We start from the raw sequence: 26,624 nt of genomic DNA, 5'->3' as shown, positions 1-26,624 counted from the left end.
AGTAATTCTATTCCTAAGCGTACTTGACAGAAATGCATGCCCATTCAATGGAATGCTATCCAGCAATGAGGAAGGCTGGTCTATGGCTAAAAGTTAACATGTACATAAATCTCACAAGTGTGATACTGAGCAAAAGAAGCCAGACACAAAGAAGCACATCTTATATGACTCTATTTATATAATGTTCAAATGCAGGCAAAGCTAACCTATGCTGTGAGAGGTCTGGACAGTGGTTTGCTATGGCTGAAAGAGGAAATGAAGGGTGTGATATGTTGAATGGTGGCCCCACAAAAGATTTATATATGTTCCAAAACCTGTGAACATAACCCTACTTGGAAAAAGGGTCTTTGCAGATGTAATTCAATCCAGGATTTCAAAATGAGATCATCTGGATTATTTGGATGGGTCCTAAATTCAATGACAAGTGTCCTTATATAAGAGATGGAAGAGGAAAAGACAGAAGAGAATGAAGATGGAGAAGGGCTTTGTCAAGAAGGGGTAGAGATTTTGAGTGATGTAGCCACAAGCCAAGAACACCTGGAGCCACCAGAGTTGGAAGAGGCCAAGAAGGATTCTCTCCTAGAGTTTCTGGAGGGAGCATGTCCCTCCTGGACCTTGATTTCAGACTTCTGGCTTCCAGAACTGAGAAAGAATATGTTTCTATTGTTGTAAGCCACTGACTTTGTGGTAATTTTTTACAGCAACCCTAGGAAACTAATGTAGGGAATGTGCTCTGTTTCTTGATCTGGGTACTGCTTACATGGGTATGATCATTTTGTAAATATCCATCAATTTGTATCCTAAGAGTTTGTGTATTTTTACATGCATATTCAGTTCAGTTCAGCCACTCAGTTGTGTCCGACTCTTTGTGATCCCATGGACGGCAGCATGCCAGGCCTCCCTGTCCATCACCAATTCCCAGAGTTTACTCAAACTCATGTCCATTGAGTCAGTGATGCCATCCAGCCATCTCATCCTCTGTCATCCCTTTGCCTCCTGCCTTCAATCTTTCCCAGCATCAAGGTCTTTTCCAATGAGTCAGTTCTTCACATCAGGTGGCCAAAGTATTGGAGCTTCAGCTTCAGCATGAGTCCTTCCAATGAATATTCAGGACTGATTTCCTTTAGGATGGACTGTTTGGTTCTCCTTGCAGTCCAAGGGACTCTAAAGAGTCTTCTCCAACACCACAGTTCAAAAGCATCAATTCTTCGGTGCTCAGCTTTCTTTATAGTCCAACTCTCACATCCATACATGACTATTGAAAAAACCATAGCTTTGACTAGATGGACCTTTGTTGGTAAAGTAATGTCTGTTTTTTAATATGCTGTCAAGGTTGGTCATAATTTTTCTTCCAAGGAGCAAGCATCTTTTAATTTCATGGCTGCAGTCACAATCTGCAGTGATTTTGGAGCCAGAAAAAATAGTCTGTCACTGTTTCCACTGTTTCACCATCTATTTGCCATGAAGTGATGGGATCAGATGCAATGATCTTAGTTTTCTGAATGCTGAGTTTCAAACCAACTTTTTCACTCTCTTTCACTTTCATCAAGAGGCTTTTTAGTTCTTCTTCACTTCTGCCATAAGGGTGGTGTCATCTGCCTATCTGAGGTTATTGATATTTCTCCTGGCAATCTTGATTCCAGTTTGTGCTTCATCCAGCCCAGCATTTCTCATGATGTATTCTGCATATAAGTTAAATAAGCAGGGTGACAATATACAGCCTTGATGTACTCCTTTCCCAATTTGGAACTAGTCTGTTGTTCCATGTCCAGTTCTAACTGTTGCTTCCTGACCTGCATACAGATTTCTCAGGAGGCAGGTCAGGTGGTCTGGTGTTCCCATCTCTTGAAGAATTTTCCAGAGTTTGTTGTGATCCACACAGTCAAAGGCTTTGGCATAGTCAATAAAGCAGAAATAGATGTTTTTCTGGAACTCTTTTCTTTTTTGATGATCCAATGGCTGTTGGCCATTTGATCTCTAGTTCCTCTGCCTTTTCTAAATCCAGCTTGAACATCTGGAAGTTCACAGTTCATGTACTGTTGAAGCCTGGCTTGGAGAATTTTGAGCATTACTTTGGTAGTGTGTGAGATGAGTGCAATTGTGCAGTCGTTTGAGCATTCTTTGGTATTGCCTTTCTTAGGGACTGGAATGAAAACTGACCTTTTCCAGTCCTGTGGCCACTGTTGAGTTTTCCAAATTTGTTGGCATATTGAGTGCAGCACTTTCACAGCATCATCTTTTAGGATTTGAAATAGCTCAACTGGAATTCCATCGCCTCCACTACCTTTGTTCATAGTGATGCTTCCTAAGGTCCACTTGACTTTGCATTCCAGGATGTCTGGCTCTAGGTTGATGATCACATATATGTTAGACTTTGATAAAAACTTACTTTAAAAATCTATGATTCTCGGCTTTCCTGGTGGCTCCGTGGTAGAAAGAATCTGCCTGCCAGTGCAGGAGACATGGCTTCGATCCCTGATCTGGGAAGATTCCACATGCTATGGAACAACCAAGCCCATGTTGCACAACTGCTGAGCCGGTGCTCTAGAGACCATGCTCCACACTGAGAAAAGCCACCACAATGAGAAGCCTGCTCACCACAGCTAGAGAAAAGCTTGTGTGGTAGCAAGACCCAGTACAGCCAAAAATAAAAAAAATAAAACACTAGATTCTTTATCCTGAATGGTACTAGACAATAAAATAGCTTTATGTTAGACTAAAAAAAAACTATGATTCTATATTCTAGTTTCCAATTACCCACCATTTTGAGGAAATAGAGGCTGGTTTTATGAGGTTTTTCATATATATATTTTTTTTGTTGAAGTAGGCAGCAGGGTGGGTGAGGGCTAACAAATCTCCAGGACAGAAACTGTCTAGAAGTTGGAGGTAACAAAACAGCGATCAAAACCTTGCTTTTGCTCAAAGTGGATCAGTTGGGAACTGTTTGTGATCAACAAGAAGAAGCCAAACCCTAACCCCACCTTATGTGGCAATTTTGCAGTGGGTGGGAGAAGCTTTACATATAATTTGTGTGTTACTAATAATGAGATTCAAAGATGGTTTCTTCTGCCTTGGAAAAAAAAAAGGACACGTTTGGCAGCCTACAAACAATAAGCCAGTAGAGGTTTCAGATTTTTTCCACAAGAATAAGATGACTCCAAAATGAGCATGTTTTCCATTTTCCACTCGCTCCAACCCCAGGCAGATGATTTTGAACGTGCACTCTCTTCACACTGGCTTTGAAGAAGTCAGGACTTGCCAGAACTGTGGACTCAAGACGAAAGCCAAGTGCAGATGGAAGTGACTGTGGAGAGCAGGCCCAAATTCCCTCAGCAGGGATTACTGAGGAACAAAGCTGGCAGGGTGGGGATTGCAAACAGTCACAGGTGCAGAAAGGCGCAGGGCAATGGATGGGGTGCCGGGGAAGGGCCTTTTTCCACCTTCACATGTGTCAGTTCTCAGGCATATTTACTTAAAAGGGGTCACTGCTGCCTAAATCCAGTTACTGAACTTGTCAATTCAAGGAGACCCCATCACTGAAGGTGGCAGACAGGCCATGATGGAAAGACTGTCCCCCGATAGCTCTGCCCAGGCACCAAGAATACAAGACTGTGGCCACATTGTCTGGAGCACGGAGGACAAAGTACAGGAGATTACTGTGGTCTTGCAACTCTGAGAGGGGGTTTGAACTCTTCAGTAAGAATAAGCAAAGTTTTGGCAATGATTTGGGTGCTGACTTCCTTAAGCGGCCAAATTAGGTTAAAATTGATGACTCCTCTATGTTTCCTCCTGCACTGGAATTCCCAAACTGTGTGCTTTGTTTTGTGTGGATGCTCTGTCAAGGACAACAGGGGCTGGGCCCTCCATTTCTGTTGTCACCTTTGAGCTGTTGCTGTTTACATGTAGCTGTTAAAGTAAAAAAAAAAAAAAAAAAAGAAAGAAAGAAAGAAATGAAAGGAAAAAAGAAAATGAAAGACAGGAAGGAAAAATGACACAGGTTTCCAAATCTACGCCACTCTGGGGATGGTTTCACAACAGTGACTTTTTCAGCAAAGAAGGAAAAAATCCACTCAAGGATTGAGAGGGAAAAAATGGCAAAATTTAGGGGGCAAAGAGTAAGAAAATCCTTACCTAGCGAGGATTGGTTGAAAGAAAGGGCCAATGTATGTGAGACCAGGATAACAACTTACCCCCCCCCCCCGCCCCATCTCCCAAGCACCAGAGCGCGGAAAAAAAACACACCTAACCGCAATTAGACGAGCGAAAAAAGACCCTTATTCAAACAACCCCGAAAAAAAACGCTTTCAAAAAAAGCTGAATATAGTAAGGCAGAGCGGCTACGGATATTTCATACGGTGCGACTTCGGCTCTAGGAAGGAAGGCCAGCCCACATCACATTCTGAAACTGGACTAACAAGGAAAAACTCTAAACCACTGGTGGCTATTAAGATTGAGGAAAGTGAATGACACCACCCTTATGGCAGACAAAGTGGAGAGAACTAAAAAGCCTCTTTGATAAAAGTCGAAAGAGGAGATGTGAAAAGTTGACTTAAAAGCTCAATCATTCAGAAAAATAAGACCATGGCATCTGGTCCCATCACCTCATGGGAAATAGATGGGCAGACAGTGGAAACAGTGTCAGACTTTTATTTTTTTGGGCTCCAAAATCACTGCAGATGGTGACTGCAGCCATGAAATTAAAAGATGCTTACTCCTTGGAAGGAAAGTTAAGACCAACCTAGATAGCATATTAAAAAGCAGAGACATTACTTTGCCAACAAAGGTCCATCTAGTCAGGGCTATGGTTTTTCCAGTGGTCATGTATGGATGTGAGAGTTGGACTGTGAAGAAAGCTGAGTGCAGAAGAATTGATGCTTTTGAACTGTGGTGTTGGAGAAAGGACTCTTGAGAGTCCCCTTGGACTGCCAAAAGGAGATCCCCAACCAGTCCATCCTAAAGGAGAATTAAGTCCTGGGGTGTTCATTGGGAAGGAAACTGATGCCGAAAAGCTGAAACTCCCAATACTTGGGCCACCTCATTGCGAAGAAGGTGACCACTGGAAAAGACCCTGATGCTGGGAGGGATTGGGGGCAGGAGGAGAAGGGGACGACAGAGGATGAGATGGCTGGATGGCATCACCAACTCGATGGACATGTGTTTGAGTAAACTCCGGGAGTTTGTGATTGACAGGGAGGCCTGGCGTGCTGCGATTCATGGAGTCGCAAAGAGTTGGACATGACTGAGAGACTGAACTGAACTGAACTGAACTGGGTGTCCCAAAATCAACAAGGGACTGTGAGAACAGCTTTTAAAATCTCAACTATAAGGCATCCGTCCGTTAACTTTTGTCACAGAAGTTTTTGGAGTGTGAATCTAGGTATACCTCAGAGATATCGCTGGCTTGATTCGAGACCACCACAACAAAGCAAATACTGCATGCAATAAGGCAAGTCATGCAAACTTTTTCTTGGTTTCCCAGTGCATATAAAAGCTGTGTTTACACTATACTGTATTCTATTAAGTGTACAATAGCACACTTATATCTAAAAAAGCAATGTGCATACCTTAATTAAAAATATTTTATTGCCAATAAATGCTAACCATCATCTGAAATTTCATAGATTGGTAATTTTTTCTTGCAATGGTAACATCAAAGATCACTGATCCCATAACAAACATAATAATAATGAAAAAGTTTGAAATATCGTGAGGATTGCCAAAATGTCATACAGAGATACAAAGGAAGCAAATGCTAGTGGAAAATGGTGCCAATACATCTGTTCGGACTTTCAATTTGTAAAAAATGAAAAATCTACAAAGCACAATAAAATGAGGTCTACTTGATTGAATGAGACTTGGATAATAAGAAGTTGTCTGTTAGTCTGCAGTACTTTTTATGGAAGTGGACCTAAGTTCTTTGTTCCATCAGAGTGATATATTTTTGGATCAGAACAGAGGAGACACCCAAGTGCTCCCCTTCTTTCCCTCCCTTGGTTATGATTCCCTAAAAAATAGTGGTTCCTTTAAAGACATGCCAGGTGACCCCATTACTGATTACCCATCTCTCCAAGCCTCAGTTTCATGAAATGGGAATACTAATAATATTTACCCTCACTGGATTACTATGAGGAGTATTTGGTAGTACATATGGTGTGCTTAGCACAGGGCCTGCCATAAGACAGGAGCTCAGTGAAAGTTTCTATTGTTTTTGTTGGTCATAAAATTTAGAAAAGGCAGAGGAACCAGAGTTCAACTTGCCAACAGCCGTTGGATCATCAAAAAAGCAAGAGAGTTCCAGAAAAATATCTACTTCTGCTTTATTGACTATGCCAAAGCCTTTGACTGTGTGGATCACAACAAACTGGAAAATTCTTCAAGAGATGGGGATACCAGACCACCTGACCTGCCTCCTGGGAAATCTGTATGCAGGTCAAGAAGCAACAGTTAGAAATGAACATGGAACAAAAGACTGGTTCCAAATCAGGAAAGGAGTACATCAAGGCTGTATATTGTCACCCTGCTTATTTAACCTATATGAAGAATACATCATGAGAAATGCTGGGATGGATGAAGCACACGCTGGAATCAAGACTGCTGGGAGAAATGTCAGTCACCTCAGATATGCAAATGACACCATCCTTATGGCAGAAAGTAAAGAAGAACTAAAGAGTCTCTTGATGAAAGTGAAAGAGGAGAGTGAAAAAGTTGGCTTAAAACTCAACATTCAGAAAACTAAGATCATAGCATCTGGTCCCATCACTTCATGGCAAGTAGATGGGGAAAACAATGGAAACAGTGACAGACTTTAATTTCTTGGGCTCCAAAATCACTGCAGATTGTGACTGTGGCCATGAAATTAAAAGACACTTGCTTTGTGGAAGAAGAGCTCTGACCAAACTTGACAGCATATTAAAAAGCAGAGACATTACTTTACCAACAAAGGTCCATCTAGTCAAAACTATGGTTTTTCCAATAGTCATGCATGGATGTGAGAATTGGACTGTAAAGAAAGCTGAGCACCAAAGAACTGATGCTTTTGGTTTGCAGATGACATGATCCTCTACATAGAAAACCCTAAAGACTCTACCAGAAAATTACTAGAGCTAATCAATGAATATAGTAAAGTTGCAGGTTATAAAATTAACACACAGAAATCCCTTGCATTCCTATACACTTACAATGAGAAAGCAGAAATTAAGGAAACAATTCCATTCACCATTGCAACAAAAAGAATAAAATACTTAGGAATATATCTACCTAAAGAAACAAAAGACCTATATATAGAAAACTATAAAACACTGGTGAAAGAAATCAAAGAGGACACAAATGATGGAGAAATATACCATGTTCATGGATCTGAAGAATCAATACTGTGAAAATGAGTATACTAACGAAAGTAATCTATAGATTCAATGCAATCCCTATCAAGCTACCAATGGTATTTTTCAGAGAACTAGAACAAATAACAGAGACGGCAACAGCACCCCACTCCAGTATTCTTGCCTGGAAAATCCCATGGATGGAGGAGCCTGGTAGGCTGCAGTCCATGGGGTCGTGAAGAGTCAGACACGGCTGAGTGACTTCACTTCCATGTTTCACTTTCAGGCATTGGAGAAGGAAATGGCAACCCACTCCAGTGTTCTTGCCTGGAGAATCCCAGGGACGGGGGAGCCTGGTGGGCTGCCGTCTATGGGGTCACACAGAGTCAGACATGACTGAAGCAACTTAGCAGCAGCAGAACAAATAATTTCACAATTTGTATGGAAATACAAAAAAAAAAAAAAAAAACAAACCTCAAATAGCCAAAGCAATCTTGAGAAAGAAGAATGGAACTGGAGGAATCAAACTGCCTGACTTCAGGCTCTACTAGAAAGCCACAGTCATCAAGACAGTATGGTACTGGCACAAAGACAGAAGTATAGATCAATGGAACAAAATAGAAAGCCCAGAGATAAATCCACGCACCTATGGACACCTTATCTTTGACAAAGATATACAAGAATACCTTTTGACAAAGGTATACAAGAATATACAATGGAGAAAAGACAACCTCTTTAACAAGTGGTCCTGGGAAAACTGGTCAACTACTTGTAAAAGAATGAAACTAGAACACTTTCTAACACCATATACAAAAGTAAACTCAAAATGGATTAAAGATCTAAATGTAAGACCAGAAACTATTAAACTCCTAGAGGAAAACATAAGCAAAACACTCTCCGACATAAACCACAGCAGGATCCTCTATGACCCACCTCCCAGAATATTGGAAATAAAAGCAAAACTAAACAAATGGGACCTAATTAAACTTAAAAGCTTCTGCACATCAAAGGAAATTATAAGCAAGGTGAAAAGACAGCCTTCAGAATGGGAGAAAATAATAGCAAATGAAGCAACAGACAAAGAATTAATCTCAAAAATATACAAGCAACTCCCGCAGCTCAATTCCAGAAAAATAAAAGACCCAATGAAAAAGTGGGCTAAAGAACTAAACAGACATTTCTCCAAGGAAGACATACAGATGGCTAACAAACACATGAAAAGATGCTCAACATCACTCATTATCAGAGAAATGCAAATCAAAACCACAATGAGGTACCATTTCACACCAGTCAGAATGGCTGCTATCCAAGAGTCTACAAGCAATAAATGCTGGAGAGGGTGTGGAGAAAAGGGAACCCTCCTACCACTGTCGGTGGGAATTGCCAAACTAGACAGCCACTATGGAGAACAGTGTGGAGATTCCTTAAAAAACTGGAAATAGAACTGCCATATTGACCCAGCAATCCCACTTCTGGGCATTACCACACCGAGGGAAACCAGGATTCTGAAAAGAGACATGTTGACATGCCAATGTTCATCGCAGCACTGTTTATAATAGCCAGGACACAGAAGCAACCTAGATTCCATCAGCAGAGAATGGGATAAGAAAGCTGTGGTACATATACACAATGGAATATTACTCAGCCATTAAAAAGAATACATTTGAATCAGTTCTAATGAGGTGGATGAAACTGGAGCCTATTATACAGAGCGAAGTAAGCCAGAAAGAAAAACACCAATATAGTATACTAATGCATATATATGGAATTTAGAAAGATGGTAATAATAACCCTGTATGTGAGACAGCAAAAGAAACTCAGATATATTGAACAGTCTTTTGGACTCTGTGGGAGAGGGTGAGGGTGGGTTGATATGGGAGAATGGCATTGAAACATGTAAATTATCATATGTGAAATGAATCACCAGTTCAGTTTTGATGGATGATACAGGGTTCTCAGGGCTGGTGCACTGGGATGACCCAGAGGGATGGGATGGGGAAGGAGGTGGGAGGGGGATTCAGGATGGGGAACACATGTACACCCATGGTGGATTCAAGTCAATGTATGCAAAACTGATACAATATTGTAAAGTAAAATTAATTAATTAATTAATTAAAAAAAGAAAACTAAAAAAAAAAAAGAAGAAGAATTGATGCTTTTGAACTGTGGTGTTGGAGAAGACTCTTGAGTGTCCCTTGGACTGCAAAGAGAACCAACCAGTCCATCCTAAAGGAAATCAGTCCTGAATATTCATTGGAAGGACTGATGCTCAAGCTGAAGCTCCAATACTTTGGCCACCTGATGCAAAGAGCTGACTCGTTGGAAAAGACCCTGATGCTAGGAAAGATTGAAGGCGGAAGGAGAAGAGGATGACAAAGATGAGATGGCTGGATGGCATCACCGACTCAATGGACATGAGTTTGAACAAGCTCCAGGAGATGGTGAAGGACAGGAAAGCCTGGCGTGCTCCATGGGATCACAAAAAGTCAAGTTGAGTGACTGAACTGAGTCATAAAAACCTCCTGATTGCCACTCAAGGCTAGATAAATTAATAGTTAAGAGTTTGGGTTTTGTATATGGGGAAAGAATCTTAAAAAGAGTGGATATATGCCCATGTATAGCAGATTCACTTTGCTGTCCACTTGAAACTAATACAGCATTGTAAATCAACTACACTCCAATAAAAATTTTATAAAAAGGGTTTGGGCTTTGGACTCACATAGAACAGAGTCTAAATACTGTGCTCTATTTACTAGCTATGTAACTTCAGGCAAATTAAGCTATTATTATTATTATTTGTTGTTGTGGCTACTGTTACTACCAACTTGGTCTCCCAGGTACCTCAATACTGGGAAGGGAAGTTAGAGGACATAAGGCTTCCAGGCATTGGAAAGGCATACATTCCATCGTTAATGAATAAACTGGCCTCTGAATTATAATTTCCTCTGAATCTAGTTAAGTGGACTCCAGTTCCCCAGAGTCCCCACTACATGATCTGGGAGTTTCTGGTCTCAGTGACCAGCCAGCTTCTCTTTGTCATCATCTACACCCCCAACAAGAAAGGTTTTGGTTTACAAAACTGGAAGTCCTGAGGCAGGTAGCTTCAGGGCTGATATAACTGTAACCCCAGTTTCTTTTTCCTGCTCTTCTCTGTGTCCTGATATTCTCTCCAAGAGGACTTGATCCTCAAGCTTGAGTGAGATGTTTGTGGCAGTTTCAGACCTCACATCCACACAGGACAACATATTAGAGGGAGAGAGGCTGCTTTCTTAGCAATGAGGAACCCTTCCTCACAGCAAACTTTCCTTCATCTCTCATTAATGTGAACTGGGTCACTCACCCATTTCTACACAAAACCTTGCAGCAAGGTATATCTGAGGTATCCAGCATAACCAAGATTGTTATGACTGATTAGGCTCCACCCACTGAAACTGGAAGCAGTTCTCAAAACTATACTTGTGCTAAACAACGTGATGGTAGGATATAAAATTGTAATGGCCACCACCTTAAGTGTAGGATATCCATGCTCCTTAAGCTGGAGATAATGAAAAATAACCCTACGCTGAGTAATTGGCCACTCCTGAAACACCAGCTGAAGTTAAGTTCTACCCCAGTGACCTCTTTGGAACTATAGTCATATCCGCAGTAACAGGAATGTCACTGCCTGGAAAAACAGGGTCCTTTTCTAAAATGGGCTTTCCCTTCTGGCCAGACTCCTTGGTCCATAACTGCAGTTGATAGGATCTTTGGGAGAGGTTTCCTTGGCCTTTTGTTTGAATGTTGTGCCCCCTTTATGATTCTATATGTGAAGAGGAAACCAGCCCTTTCCAGCGATGTCAGGACCCTGATTAATGCCTCAGTAGCAAGCATGACCCAAACCCCAGAGAGTCTGGTTCCTTCCTTTCCCAGAAGGAAGCTAATGTAGTTCTCTTTTGTTTGAAGGTGTTGGGTGAAAAAAACACACTAGCTGCAGCTTCAGAGGGAGGTAAGGAGGCCTGAAAATCTGTTCTCCTCCTTACCCCTCTACAGTTTGTGTTGAATATAACATGAATCAATTGGAGAAACTAAGATTCGTCCAAGCTGAGATTGAAGGTGCCATCCATTGATGGGCCAGGCTAAACTTGCCGAGTTCAGGGTGATATCCAGTTCCGGATGGTATGTGACCATAGGCCTGCCTGTGACTCAGGGTCCAGTTCCCATCACCGGCTTCCTCCTTGCCCTGTTCTTAATTTTTCAAAACTCCCATTCCTCTTGCAGAACAGTTTCGGTTCCTTGCCTGACCTCTGTCTGGTATCCCCGGGCAGGTTGCCTTTTCGGCCATCTAGGCCGGCAGGCTGCCTGATTGTCCCAAGAGACAGGAAGACACCCTTTACATCTTTCCAGTTTGGGTTCATTTTTACTGCCTCTCTGGAGTTAACATAAAGGACTTTAAAAACATCTCAGTAAATGCAGATGTAAGGGCTAGATAGGATTGTGGTCACCTTGGCCCTCATTTTTCTTGCTGCTCACAGAGTAGGAAAATTCAGTGCTGTTTTTGGACTTGACCCAATACCTTTTCTATCCAGAAAGCCAATAACTCACTCTCAGAGTGACTTGTTTGGCTGTGCTGGCTATATCACGTATCATATATTATAGATGATATATCACAGTCATTGGCAAAGCTAACTAATGCCCAAACTCCACTCCCAGATCCCAGCACTGACTGCCAGAGGTAACCAGACATACACATTAGTGAGTCATGGTGGGCTGTTAAACCAATCTGCATTATTTGAGGTGAAAGTGTGGAAGCGAATAGACTTCCAAGTTTCTTGGATTAGTATCAGTATGATTTCTTTTGGACTGTAAATACTTTGAAAGATTGTATTTTCTACATTACTTGGAATTTGTTTTTCAAATCTAGTGAATATTGTGTACAGAACATTGTGCTCAATGTTCAAGGGACTACAAGGGTTCTCATAAGGAATATGTGCTATATGCTTTGGAAAAATTATAAACAATCCAAGGTAATATATACTAGGTCACAAGGAACGGTATAGAGCAAGGCTGTAAGCACAGAAGCATGGGGGACTTTGTCCTTAGTTGATGTATAACAGCTTAAACTCATTTCTAAGCATTACCCTTGGGCCTCTTCACTTAGGACAATAACATACTCTGGGAGAGGTGGGGTGGAACACTGCTGACCACCTAGAGTTAAATGAAACCTCTCATTAACCCATGGCTAACCTGCACCAAGAACTCCCTGTTTATTTTCTTGCTTCCTGTGGCTAAATGTGGCTTATCTGGGAGGCCCAAAGAGTGTCTGTCCAGTGAGTAATATGACAGTTTGCATTCTTTTGTTTTTTTTTTCTTTTTGTGGTCAAAGGCAGACTTTATTATTTTTAATCAAACTTTTTAGTTTGTATTGGAGTATAGCTGATTAACAATGGTATGATAGTTTTAGGTGAACAGCAAAGGGACTCAGCCATATATATACATGTATCCATTCTCCCCCAAACTCTCTTCCCACCCAGGCTGCCACATAACACTGCTTGCATTCTGATGGGGAAGGGAAGATAAACGCTTAAGGCCGTGGGGATGGTGGTGACCTGACCTTCCCGGGAAACGCCTTCCTATATTTCAAGTTGCCTGGTCACTCAGCTTAATGATTTTGAAAGAAGATATTATTTTGTTCAGTGGCCTGTAGTGAAGTTTATACTCTGTCAGGGAAGAGAAAATAAATGTCTGTGGGAGTGGGAAAATAGTAGGGACTTCCTTGGGAAATTCTCTGCTGGTCAGTCAGCTTATTAATTTTTAAGAGACGTTAAGGGGTCAGAAAGAGAACCCTGGCCTGAAAGTCAGGAAGTGCACCTTGGGGTGGGCCCATCAGCAGAGAGAGGGAGAACATCAGCCGTCAGGAGTCCACAAGGAGCATTTATAATGAAGAGAATGACACAAATGTCACATTTTAGACTTCTTAACATTTTTAAAAGCACTTTTACATCTGCTACTACAAAATCCTAGAATCTTATGAGTGGGAAAGGACTTAAGGAATTACGCAGCATGGCCCCCCACCCAGGCAAGACTCTCACCACCATGATCTCTCTCATTTGATGTTCCAAGAAGCCCTCTGCAGAAGCCAGCTTACCAAGTAGCACCATCTTCATCTTATAGGAAGACCAGCTAAGGACTTGTGGTGTTGGAGAAGACTCTTGAGAGTCCCTTGGACTGCAAAGAGATCAAACCAGTCAATCCTAAAGGATATCAGTTCTGAATATCCATTAGAAGGACTGATGCTGAAACTTCAATACTTTGGTCACCTGATGTGAAGAGTCGACTTGGTGGAAAAGACCTTGATGCTGAGAAAGATTGAAGGTGGGAGAAGGGGACAACAGAGGATGAGATGGTTGGATGGTATCACTGACTCAATGGACGTGGGTTTGAGCAAGCTCCAGGAGATGGTGAAGGACAGGGAAGCCTGGCATGCTGCATTCCACGGGGTCACAAAAAGTTAGACACGACTGAGCGACTGAACAACAACTAAGGACTTAGTTTCAGGCCAAGATAATTCATTCAATTCATGACAAAACTGGCTTTAGACACACTAGTCCAGGGTTCTTTCCATGCTATCACATATCTCTTTATTTAAGAGGACATGTTCTAGTCACCCTTCTGGCCTTTACTAAGTACCTAATTGCTATCAAACTGCTTTAGCAGCTTCAAGTTTGTTATCTCAACTGGAGTCCAAGATCTTTGTGGGCCAAATCTCATACTGTCTTTGAATCTCCATCCTCTTCCCATCTTACCCCAGTGTTAGGGGTTCTTGGAAGATAACTAACAAATGCCTGAATGAACAGATTAAAATTCTAGAATTTCTGATTCCTTACACCTTGAGGCACACCAGGTTCTACTTTCCATGATTTTGTTCCCATCTTTGGAAATTTCATTTGGTTGGAGCTTGTGTGTGTGTGTGTGTTAGTCACTTAGTTTTGTCCAACTCTTTGCGGCCCCAAGGACTGTAGCCCAGCAGGCTCTTCTGTCCATGGGATTTCCCAAGCAAGAATACTGGAGTGGGTAGCCATTTCCTTTTCCAGGGGATCTTCCTAATCCAGGTATCGAACCTGGGCCTCCTGCATTGTAGACAGATTCCTTACTGTCTGAGCCACCAGGGAAGGGTTCTCATCTTTGGAAATTTCATTTGGTTGGAGCTACTGAGGTTGCTTAGGCAGGTTGACATACTCTGGTATCAGGATTTATATGAGGGAATGTTTCATATGGCAGATTCTCTGTCTCGATGGATAAAACAACTGACAAGTCAATGGCCTAGGTGTAATATTGGCAAGCTGAGGATTCAATATATGTTTTATTTCTCCTTAAAGCCTTGGCTGGAACTCTACAGAATGGAGAGGTCATGTTGTCCATTTCTGGCCACTGGAATGTATTAAATGAGACACATTGTGCTCATTTTTTTAGTGTTAGAGGAGGAGTTCTGATGAGTGTTATTAGTCATGGGCTTTTGACATAAACTAGCCTTTCCCAAGAGTGTTAGGCTGCAACAAAAACAAGAATTAAAGACTTACTTGGAAACATCCACAGGGTTGACTAGTTAGCCAAAGTGCACACTTTTTTTCTGAAGCTAAAATTTTATGCTTGGTGATTTCCATTTTAAAACCAAGTTTTTAAACTGCTGTCTACATCTGTCTGTACTTTGACTTTAAAAAAAAACCTCTTTGGTTCATAATTCTTTTGATGCTGTTGACATACAGAAAGACTCTAGCTGATCAGTTTCTATTCCTATCTGCTCATTCCTTTAATTTTTATCCTTTCCCACAAATAAGATCTATATTGCAATAAGCATCTCCTTTGCCCCTAGGACATCTGGAAAAGGTGTTAATCAACTAGACATTGATTTGCACAGTGCTATAATTTTTATAGCTATGAGGAAGCCTCCCGCCACCTTTACCCCTATACTAGCGATGGGTGAACTACCCACAAACTCTTTCATGAGAAGAACAAGCAATGGAACCTGGCCGATCACCTAATAACCAAACACCACCTGGGCAGAAGGAGCCCAACACGTCTAGCGAAATTCTTTCAAATATATTTTATACTATCAAGGCTTAAACTCACACACACACACACACACACACACAAAAAAAAAAAAACCAATGAAATTTATCAGGAAACATTTATGGTAGAGTAATAGAGCTGCTGAGATACACTTAAACATAACTTCCAAAGCTTAAACTGCATGATAATCTTTTCCAGATCCTTTTAGCTCATTTCTTATTCCAAAAAGAACCTTATATGGAATTGCACACACTTGGCCCAGTACAAATTTCACCATATTGAGCCCCTTAGACTTGGCCCACCACTAATTCATACTGTCAACTACAGCTTGGCTCTCATCACTGCCCAGTTGTTCCTTATATACCTTACACTGTGAATATTCCAGTCTTTCTCTTCAGGTCCCCAAGTCCTCTTTATCCCAACACCCCCATTCTTAGTAGATGAGCTTGAGAAAGGTTGCTGAAAAAATTGAAGCTATGGGTATAACTCCCTTAGCTACTGGAGATGTGAGATGATTCTTTTTCTTAGTACTCTCTAAATTATTCTCTCCCTCTCTGCTGTAGAACTCACCCTTTCCTACCTTTCTACTCCCACATTTATCCTCTCCCTCAAAACTTGCACGGTCTTGTATGGTAGCCACTAGCCATGTGTGGCTATTTGAATTTAAATGAATTAAAATCAAATGAAACTAAAAATTCAGTTCCACAATCACACTAGCCACATTTCAAGTGCTTGATAGCCATGTGAGATTACCTGATGGGACAATGCAGATGCAGAACACTTCCATCACTGTGGAAAGTTCTATTGGATAGCAGTACTCAATAGGATCCTCTGATTTCTCACTTGTCCCATGGGCTGTTCAATCTCATCATTAACAGCAGTAACAACTACCCTACCAGTGACCTTCCTCTCCTTGTTGCTACCAGTATCTAAATGCTGCAAACTTTTAGAATAAAAACTTCCTTCCATGCCTGCATTGCTTTCTTGGTCCTCGGCAATCTGGCTTCTGTACCTTCTTTATAGCTAAGAAGCCACCAAAGACGTTTGGGGTATCCTCCACCATTTCCTCCCCAGTCATTACCATCTAAAACTTCTCCTCTCTAAAGAGGACTGTTTCTCCCACCTCTTGTCCCTAGTACATCCCACTGCCTAAGAAGTGTTGCTTAGGTGAGACAATGAGCTTCCCTCCTTGATCATTCACTCCCAGATTCTTCTTATGTCTCCCTCATGTCCTGAAAGCCCAGTCCTCTGCTTTTCTTCTGCCAGCTCCTCTCTGGTGAATTCATCTTCCCTTATTTGCCTTTCACTATCTTCTCTATGGGCTTCCCTGGTCTCTCAGACAGTAAAGAATCTGCCTGCCATGCGGGAGACCTGGGTTTGATCACTGGGTTGTAAAGATCCCCTGGAGGAGGGTATGGTAACACACTCCAGTATTCTTGCCTGGGGAATCCTCACAGACAGAGGAGCCTGGCGGGCTACAGTCCATGGGGAAGCAAAGTGTCGGACACGAAGAGATGAGCGACTAAGCACATCTTCTCTATGAAAATGGGTCTCAATCTCATGGCTTAAGATGGATAATTCCTTACCTACCTGACTGGCATTACTGGAAGAGAGGCAAGAATAAGTGTTTGTATTAACAATGAAGGCAGAAAAACTATCTCCTCATCCCAGTTAATTCCCATGTCCCTCGCAACACTGGGCAAGTGCAGAATCAGGGACTGAAGAGAGCAGAAACAAAGACTGCAAAAGGAAGACATGGAAACACTCTGGTCAAAATAACTCTGTCTATATAACAATTCTGCCATATTCTTTTCTTATAACCAGTGTCAAAACCTCAGGATGATATAGAAGTTCTTTTTCCTTTTGATTCCTTCCTCTCTCTTCTCTTTTTTCTTTTGGAGCGAAGAGTAGGTTAGTAACCTCCACCTTGCCTTTTCATAGCAAACTCCACAACAGTTGCAGATCAAAATGGAAAACCAGTCATTTGCAACAAGGCATGAGCCTGCAGTAAGCCCACAGCAAATTATAGCCTGGTGTTTTGTGAAGGAAGTTGACAGGACAACACTTCCTTCCCTGCTCAAAATGAATGCATAAAATACACTCTGGCCTTTAACAGCATCTGATGTCTATAACTAACATGAAGAGAATGTCAGAATGTTTCTTCTCCCTCTGGCTTTTTTTCCTTTCAGCAGACACATTGCTCTGCTGATAAGAAAGTGAAGAAAGTGAATAGATAGGAATGTATAACTTATACAATCAAAGAAAAATTAAAGTAATGCAGACATCATAGTGCAAAGTGCTTGATTTAGTTACACTTAATTTAAAGACCACCAGGTCCTGACCAATGCTCTTCCTGCCCTTCCCCAGCTTTACTGAGGTACATGTGACAAATAAAATTGCAATGTATTTAAAGTGTACAACATAATGATTTGGTACATGTAGGCACAGTGAGATGATTACACAATCAAGTTAATGAACAATAAACACATCCATCACCTCACATAATTCCTTTTTTTTCCTGGCAAGAATGCTTACAATCTCCTCTTTGGCAAATTTTAAGTACACAACACAGTATTATTAACTATAGTCACCAGGCTGTACATTAGATCCTCAGAACTTACTCATCTTTTAACTGGAAGTATGTACCCTTTGACCAACACCTCCCCATTTCCCCCAACCTCTCACAAACACCATTCTACTCTCTCTATCAGTTTGACTTCTTTTTTTAGATCCCACACATAAGTGATGCCATACGGTATTTCTCTTTCTTTGTCTCCTGACCAATGCTCTTGACATGTAAACTCAGCATGCAAAATCCACAAGTGAAGTTAAAATACTCGAAAGCAGGAGAAATTTACACTGGGTAGTCCCCAAACTCAGTGGTCTTTGACAGCTACAAGGTCAAGGCAGTTTTTCAAAGTGATTATACAAAATTTGCATATAACAGAAAAAAAGAATTTTTAAGAGGGCATTCAGTTATATTTGAGGTAATCAAAGTAGCAAAAATAATCTCCAAAGTCAGCATTTACTAGGCAAGTTGGGTTAAAATGATATAAAAAGCAAATCGTTTGGGCCAGTACATCTGCCTTTCTTGCACTTGAAGAAAATTTGAAGATGAAGAAACTGTCTTAAAAAAAAAAGAAAAGCCTCCTTTCCCACCGCCTTCTGCCAAACAGATTCTGTTGCTAGGTAAACAGAAGCTACCAACAATTTATGTACCAATATATATAGCAAATTATAGCTGAGAGGAAGCCTGCTAGCTTATGAAACAGATGGTAATTTGTTGTGACTCAAGAAAGAACAGGGTTTTGCCATGATGAACCCCTGCTAGTCTCTGACAATTTCCCAGCCTAATAAACACTCTGACTTTGTATGTTATGAAGTTGGATGAGAGTGGGATAATGTAAAAAAAGAAAGGAACAATCGGAAGGAATGGCAGAGACGATGCTCTTTGAGAGTAGAAATTATGGGTTTTAAACTTTGTGTGTAAATATGTGATAACAGTAGAAAGTAAACCAACACAGCTTGTAATATATCCCCTAGACTTGCCATCTGGGTTGAAGTCAAATTGAACAAGCCCAAGAACACCAACTCCACTTCTCTAGCACTATGACAAATTTCAGAAAGACTGGTCAAGCAATCAGAAGCAGGAGCAAGAAGGTGTAATCTTCTGTGAACCTCTGTAACTAGAGAATATATCCATGCTTATTAAAATTGTGTCAAAAGAAATGTTGGCAAGTTAAGGCCCTTGCAGCTCACATCTCTCATCCAAACTAAATTAGTGTTTGTTTAACAAGCAACTGGTTCACAACTGGACTTCAACTGTCTCCCCACATCCTGGAACAAACTGTTGAACCAGACTCAGATCCACACTGACATCTGCAGGTAATCAAAACAGGACTTCTAAGAACTGATTTCAAGATGCAGATTCTTAAACTATTCACCACAGCAGTGTGAGAACCCATGAAGCCTAAATACCCTGGAAGATGATTTCTTTAAAAAATACTCTCAATGTTTAAGTGCTTTCATAGACTAAAATATATTATATATAGAGTGTTAACTCAATTATCTAGAAAAACCCCACAAACATATAGTTATTTCCACCTGGTGTAATTATGGTGATTTTCATTTTCACTTGAAATTTTGTCTTCTGTTTCCCATTACTTTTCAGGTATTCTCCAGTGAGTGTATAGTCCTTTTACAATAAGCTATTGAAAGGCTGCTACCTCACTTTTAACCTCAAACCCCTAGTTGTCCCAGTTCAATTTGTATTCATATTCATCAAAGCCTTAAAAAAAAGCCCTGCAAAATGTTTTTCTGTTCTAAACTGCTGCTAATCAGCATGCTTATTTACATAGGCTATCAAAACTCCTAAAGATGCACGAAGATAAGGACAAAGCAGATCTGTAGATTTTTCTATAGTGTCTTTCAACTGAGCAAAATTTCAAAGTAACATTTATTGCATCAATTTATAATTACTGTGTTAGAGAAAACAAGATCTATTTTTAAGACTGTCTGGCGGGGGGGGGGAGAGCTGTTTTTCTGGGCTTGTAAAATCAAGTGACTCATTAAAGTTCTGAGATAAAAAATCAACATTTGAACATCTTATTCTACAAGTTGAAAATTAACTGTAATGGAAAAATATACCCAGAATTTCTAGTGGTAGAAAAAAAAAGACAACTGCTTAAGGGCTTGTTAACAAATTCGATCAATAGGCACTCAGAAACATGCAGACCTTTAACTTTCAAGTGTGTTATATTTCAAACATTTATTGATATATTCATTTTTTGGTGCCTGGAATGTATTTTCTTGAGGAATCAAAGTTATGATGGTTACAGTCCCAAATCAATTCACAAGAGTAAAGTTAAAATACTGTAGTTCTGCAACAAAATTGTTAGTAGTCTTAGTAATAAGATCACAAAAATGTTGGAATGATTTCATTGATAAATTATTTTTCAATTTCCTTATTGTGGTACATGAGAGAATACTTATAGCAAGATACGAAAGCCAGACTTTTTCTAGCACTTTAGATGTTAACATTTAAGTTTCCTTTAAAACTTGCCACATTTAAGTTTTTTTTATTTTATGCTATTGGCCATACTTAAAGTTTTACTTTAGTTGACAAATAGACACAAGAGGGAAATTAAGGAGAAAAATTTGGAAAGGAATTTTGATATGGAAACAAAAGAGGAGAGAGGGAACTAAAGAAAACATAGAGGTTGCCTCCATTTTATTCATTCATTTATTCATTCATTCGTTTGACTATTAAGTGGCAGGCCCCATTGGTAAATATAAGGATCCAGTAGTTCATTCATTCATTCATTCATTCATTCACCCCCCTCCCCAAATGACCCAGAGAGTCAAGTAGACTACATATTTCTTAAAAAAGCATATTTGCATCTCTCAGCTGGTAAAGAATCTGCCTGCAATGCGGGAGACTTGGGTTTGATCCCTGGGTTGGGAAGATCCCCTGGAGAAGGGAAAGGCTACCCACTCCTGTATCCTGGCCTGGAGAATTCCATGGACTGTATAGGCCATGGGGTCACAAAGAGTCCTGACTGAGTGACTTTCACTTTCACTTTACTGTGTATGAAGTTGAGTATCTTTTCCTATATTTAAGGGTCATTTGTTTATTTTCTTCTATGAACTGTGTCTTCATATTTTTGCCCATTTTCCTCTTGTGATTTTTAGCCTTTCCATCCCTATGGAATTTAAGACTTCTTTATATATATATATATATATATATATATATATATATTTGGGAGATTAGCCCTTTAGATAAGTATTTCTCCCAGTTTTGTTGTGTTTCTTTTGACCATGGTTTTTTCCCCCATGCAACAGGTTTCCATTTTTTGTAGTTGAAATTATCCATCTTTTTCATTGTATCTGGATTTGGAGGCATACTTAGGAAGACTTTCTCCACATCCAGGAGAAACTCATAAAGGAATTCATCCATGTTTTCTTACAGTACTTACATGGTTTAATCTCTTACATTTAGGTCTATTTGGAGTTTATTCCAGTGTACAATGTAAGGCTTTACTATATGTTAACATTTCATATATACTTGGGTCTATTTCTGGAGTTTTTGCTTCGTTCCAATGATCTGTCTGTTCATGCAACAGTATAATAAAATAAAGGTAATGGGTTATAACACATTGATATGCAAAAAAGGGGGCAGATTTCTTTACAGAAGAATGCTAGCTAACAAATATGGAAGGAATGACAAAATTAGTAAAATATTTTGCAGCCACCATCTTAAAAACTGACCCAGGTAGGTATCACTAATGAATGCTGAAACTATTGGGTGAAAGTTGTTGGGGAACAGGACATGTACATGGTCACATCTACTTTTTAAATACTAAGTTAGCATTAATTACAAAGGGGGAAATGTACTTTTACAGTGGACAAATCTGGAGAACACTACCTTGACTGAGTGATCAAATTTGGCATCACCAATGGGACAACTGACATCATGTACCTCCTGATGTGATGCAATGAGAATCATCTATGTAGTATTCCTGCCAAAAAGGTTTAACTAATCTAATGTTTAACTGAACCTAATGATGAGGAGACAATCTGACAAATCCAAATTACAGGACCTTATACAAGACAACTGGCCCAGGGTCTCTGAAATGAATATTTCATAAAAGATGAAAAAAAGTGGGGGAGCTGTTCTATTCTAAAGAAAACTAAAGAAACATGACAACTAAATGAATTTGCTTGAACTTTGACCCTGAATTTTGAATCCTTGATTGAAAAAATTTGATAAAATAATATTATTTAATTCACAGTCCATATTCAAACTTCCCAAGTGGTCTCAATAATTTCTTTTTGATAAGCTGAGCCTGGTCTTGAACAGCAGAACCACCCAGGTTACCCATAGACTCATGAGAATAAATGAACTATTTTAAGTCACTAAGGTTTCAGGGGGAAGGAGGGGGAGATTACACAGTAATAGCTCATACAAATATGCTATTATATGTGTAAATTTTTGGAAAAAGGAATATATTGATGAATTTGTTTGCATATATGCAAACTTTCCCTATAGGGATACACAATAAAATAAAAACACAGTTGCTGTGGGGAAGAGGAGCTATGGTGGCTGGGGGATGAAGACAGGAGAAAGACTTTTCATTGTCCACCCTTTTGTATCTGTAGAATTTTTAAACATATTATCTTTTAACGTATTATCTTTTCAAAAGGAACATAATAAACAAAATGCACATACCCTTTGACTCAATAATTTATCACTTCTAAGACTCTCTCCTGCAGAAATACTTACAGAAACAAAAATAATATTATTTGTGTATACCAATAAATTATAAAGAACTTAAATGACCATCAGTTAAAGGTTAATTAAATAAATTATGGAATGTTCTTACATGGGAATACTACACAATTGCTAAAAATGAACCCATAAATCATCATCCTGGTCAACATAGAAAATTAAAGAAATTCTGAAGCACTCTCTAATATCTCTGTCTAGCCATTCACCCCCTTATAAGTTACTACAAACTGAATAAACCCATATAGCCATCACCTAGATCACACAGAACATTCCAGAACACTTGAGGTGCCCTGAATGCCCACTTCTAGCCACTTGCCCTCCATGAATGATCACAAATAAAACCATGTAACCATCACCCAGGTCACACAGAACATGCCAGAACATTCCACAGACCATCCAGTTGTAATAATTCATCAAGCTGAACACTTTTTTCTATGTATGTTATACTTCAATAAAAAGTTATAAAATATGCACATGTCTGTTATAAGCATGTTCACACACACACATACACACACACACATATATATATAAAGAGGTAATTAGGCATACAAATCAAACTATAAGTGAAAAGACTGGGGGGGCATTTATTTACTTTGCATACTTCTATAAGATTTAAACTGTTTATAATGAACTTTTCCCCTCATAATTTATAATTTTTAAATGAATGAAGAAAAAAACTTCTTAAAAAAAGAAAATAATTTAAAACACTACTACGAAATGTTAATTTTGTCTTAGAGGAGGAAATATTCATTAGGATTATAAATCGTAGAATCTTGACCCACTACTTACAACAGCCACAGTTCCCCACTCCTCTCAATCCAACCCCATAGGTTCCAGAGAAAGATAAATGCCTGAAGAATAGATTCAAACAAATAAACCCTTTACTAGTTCCGTCTTTCACCTCAAACTTCAGTGTAGTCACCAAAAGGATTACACTAAACTTCCTTTTGCCCAAAGCAAGTAGACCTCAGTGACCCAGTCTAGAAGCTTCTTTCTCTGAGGGCAACATTCTGATTTTAGCTTTGGAGCACTCACCTCTACTTCAGTCAGAAGAGATCATTAAGGAAAAAAACTGAAGGAAAATCACATCTAGGCCAGGCAAGAAACCATTTAGCGTGACCAATTGGTCCCAGTTTGCCCAGGATTTTCCTTGCCTTAGCAATGAAAGTCCCCAGAAAACCACTCAGTTCCAAGCAAACCAGGACCTAGGAAATCAGGCCTCAAGCACTCTTTAGGTTTCTTCTCCCAGAACCCCAGTTAAGTTCCCCTTAGGGTGGAGAGAGAAGTGAGAGGGAAATAGACAGGCAAGAGACCAAGGTGAGAGGGAGGTATCTTCTCAGAAGCTACAGAAGTGCCCGACTTCTCTTACCACACTTCATAGAAGAGTGAACAGAATAAGAATCCCAGAAGAGGCTCCAAAGAGGGACCCCAAAGAGCATCTTCTGCAGATTCATTAGAGTTTAACCTCTTCATACCAACAATTCCATACATCACTGTGACCCAATCCATTCCTGGATCTAAGTTCTGATTTATGATTTTACTTTGATGTTTCTTTAAGTGAACTCACTTTTTCTTTGTTATATTTATCTTTAAAATACATGTCTTTAAAAATATTATTTGCTAAGTTTATGTTAACTGAAATCTTCACATTGCTTTCATAAATGGAAAGTTGGTATCACATGCCACAAACAGAAGGTCTATATTAGGTATATATGAATAATTATTACCTAAGCGGAGTACTCCTTGATGAAGATTCCTCATTCAAGTTTTCCTTGGGAATGCCTGGAAGACAAGAAGCTTGATGCTCCTCCTAGAGGTGAGAGTGTGTGGTTAACACTACCTTAGGAGTTTCTTCTGGCTCTTTCTATAGGTTAATCCTTCCCCTTACCCCCACTCCTATGACTTTCTTTCATCTCCCTCTACAGGTTGAAGTGATTTTCTTACAGCTCCCTCTGTGGGTTAGAGGTGGGGGGGTGGTTATCATGCAACAAAATTTTATTGAGTGACTATTATGTTTTAGAAACAGCACTGAGTATACAAGGGAGCAAATGGGAACAATTTTGTATTGCAATTGAGCACGAATGGGGAAAGAAAAGAAAGAGGAAGTTAGAAGATTTGGGCACAGACTATATCGTTCATCTCCATTTTCTAAACCCCCGTATATTCAAGCCACTGCAATCCCAGTTTTGTCCTGTTCACCTCATGAAAAGTACACTCATTAAAAAAAAAAAAAGAAAGAAAGAAAAGCACACTCATGAAAATCTCTAGGGGACCTCCTAATTATCAGATCCAATGGGAAGTTTTCCATCCTCATCTTCAGTGACCCTGGAGACGACTCCCTCCTTAGCTTTGCTGAGAGCATTAGCTAGTTTCTCCAGTGTTTCTTCCTACCCCTCTTGCCACCCCAGCTTTCCTTCAACCTGCCCCTTAAATGTTGATGCTTGTCAGGATTTTGTCCTTAACCACCCTCTTCTCCATAATTCTCCCTTCTTATGTCTACACTAGGGCTTTCCTGATGGCTCATATGGTAAAGAATCTGCCTGCAATGCCGGAGACCCAGATTTGATCCTTGGGTCGGGAAGATCCCCCAGAGAAACGAATGTCTACCCAGTCCAGTACTCTTGCCTGGAGAATTCCATGGACAGAGGAGCTTTGCAGGCTATAGTCCATGGGTTCGCAAAGAGTCAGACATGACTGTGTGACTAACACTTTCACTTTCATAGCTTTCCCTTACATAAGCTAAAGACTCCCAAATCCTAAAAGATAAGAGGTGCCTCTGTTTTTCTCTCCACCCCCATTTCTCATGTTTAGCAAATTACCCACATGACTGTGAGTGTGCCTTGGTCTCTTCTTGCCTATTTTCCTCTCACTTCTCCCTCCACCTTGAGTTTGTTCTTCGATTCAGCTCAGTGTTACCTCTCCTGGGAAGCAACCAAGAAGCCCAGACCAGGTTATGCTCCCAACACACTTTGTGCTTCCTTTGTACTCCCCAACACACTTGAATCAGTGCATTTAGTGGTCAGTGTACTTTTTTTGTTGCTGTTAGGTTTTTTTCCTCTTTTTTTTTTCTTTAAACTTTTTATTTTGTATTGGGGTATAGCCAATTAACAATGTTGTGGTAGTTTCAAGTGAACAGCGAAGGGATTCAGATTCAGCCACACATATACACATATCCATCCATTCTCCCCCAAACTCCCCACCCATCCAGACTGTGTACATTAGTGTACTTCTGTTTAATTCCACTAGCCTGGTCATCTTAAATACTGACTTCATCTGCATTTACAGTTCCCACTACAGGGTTCAATAAATACTTATTAAATTGATGAATATAAAAAAATCCATGAGCTGTGAACAGGTAAACACAGAGCAAGGGGAACTTGGGAACAATGCTTGGCGTGGTTGTGAGAAAGGGATATTTAAAACTTGAGTATTTAGAATTCTCTTCCCTTTCTCCCATAGAGGCAGCCAGGGCTGGCAGGGCTGAGGGGGCATTAAGGTGGCAGGGTCAGAAATTGGTTACATACAAAGAAATGAGCAAATAAATTGAGGTTAAGAGGAAACAGGCTTGTCACTATTTGAGAACAGTTACAAATATGGACAGGATGGACACTGGAATGAACCCAGTAGTGCTGAACTGGAATCCGAGATGCCAGTTTGAACTTATAACCTTTAATAGATGATCGAATATACATACGTGTGTATATATAAATACACATGTATTATTTTCTCTGTATTGCATGAGTGAGTGCTCAGTGCTCTCAGACCCCATGGACTTTAGCCTGCTGGGCTCCTCTGTCCATGGGGTTCTCAAGGGAAAAATACTGGAGTGGGTTGCTATTTCCTCCTCCAGGGGATCTTCCTGTCCCAGGGATTGAACCTGTGTCTCCTGCATCGGCAGAAATATTCTTTACCACTAGCACCACCTGGGATTCCCTCTGTATTAAGAGGACCTTTATTTATTTATATTATTT

The 26,624-nt window shown here is 40.1% G+C and overlaps 1 protein-coding gene across 2 annotated transcripts in view; it reads right to left on the bottom strand.

Annotated features, from left to right (window-relative positions):
* PLAC1 (placenta enriched 1) overlaps positions 1-26,624 on the bottom strand; it is a 213,453-nt gene that overhangs the window by 174,491 nt on the left and 12,338 nt on the right. Inside the window, exon 1 of one of the 2 annotated variants that reach the window (XM_043458473.1) lies at positions 24,381-24,441. The exons of the other annotated variant lie outside the window; for it this stretch is intronic. The gene's annotated coding sequence lies outside the window, so the exon portion shown is untranslated. Of the gene's footprint in view, positions 1-24,380; positions 24,442-26,624 lie in introns of those variants that run through there. 2 annotated transcript variants of the gene reach the window in all.

The sequence above is a fragment of the Cervus canadensis genome, chromosome X (genome assembly GCF_019320065.1).
Source record: "Cervus canadensis isolate Bull #8, Minnesota chromosome X, ASM1932006v1, whole genome shotgun sequence".
NCBI lineage: Eukaryota > Metazoa > Chordata > Mammalia > Artiodactyla > Cervidae > Cervus > Cervus canadensis.
The sequence above is the reverse complement of the archived record's forward strand: the minus strand, read 5'-3'. Positions and strand labels throughout refer to the sequence as shown.